The sequence below is a fragment of the Penaeus monodon genome, chromosome 32 (assembly GCF_015228065.2).
Source record: "Penaeus monodon isolate SGIC_2016 chromosome 32, NSTDA_Pmon_1, whole genome shotgun sequence".
Lineage (NCBI taxonomy): Eukaryota > Metazoa > Arthropoda > Malacostraca > Decapoda > Penaeidae > Penaeus > Penaeus monodon.
In genome coordinates, this window is record NC_051417.1 from 34995912 (window position 1) to 34996703 (window position 792).

At 53.0% G+C, this 792-nt stretch overlaps 1 pseudogene; it reads left to right on the forward strand.

Annotated features, from left to right (window-relative positions):
* Positions 1 to 139: 139 nt before the first annotated feature.
* LOC119593651 overlaps positions 140 to 792 on the forward strand; it is a 2209-nt pseudogene continuing 1556 nt past the window's right edge.

Sequence of the window (792 nt, forward strand, 5' to 3'; positions counted from 1 at the left end):
GAATCGCCAAGGGGAAGGAGCAAGAGCCACGCAAAGTCAAATCTTTAATAGGACCACCAAGACTCAAGCTCAAGACTGACAGCTTAGGCAGATATCAAGATTCTGGTAAAATTTCACTTATTTCGCCCCGATTTTTACAGTTAAGTTCCAGTGGCTTTTTTCTCTATACTTATATTACAATCGTTGATGAAGGCTAAACTAGTTTTAGTAACATATATATCTCCAGTTGCATTGGCAGTGCTGGGCGTGTGCTCCGCCTCCCTCCAGCAGGCCTACAACCACGGCTACAACTACGTCGAGCCTCGCTACGTCGGGCCCTTGGCATCCACCGTCCCCGCCGGCGTCGACGGAACCGTCACTCCCGTGTCCGATACCTACGAAGTGGCCGCCGCTCGTGGCGCCTTCTTCAGGGCCTACCAGGATCAGCTGGCGACTGTCAACGCCCTCCGCTAGTGCGCTCCCGCCACCCACTAATCCCTGCACCACACTACACCCGCTGTGCACCATAATGTAGCAGATGTGCACCACGGCGTCCCAGCTGGTTACTCCGTCGGCCCCGTCGTCCACCAGGCTGCCCTCAGCTAAGGGCGTCCCCGGCCAGGTATGCGATACCCCCAAAGTGTCAGTCACTAAGGCTGTGTTCTTCCGCCTGTACAACCAGCAGACAGCACCAGCAGCCATAACGCAGGACTATCTCGTTCTTCACGACGGCTACCGAATCATGATTAGATTTTCAGGATGTTTGGAACCGGAACCATGATATAAACAATGCATTTACTTGCAATAAAATGT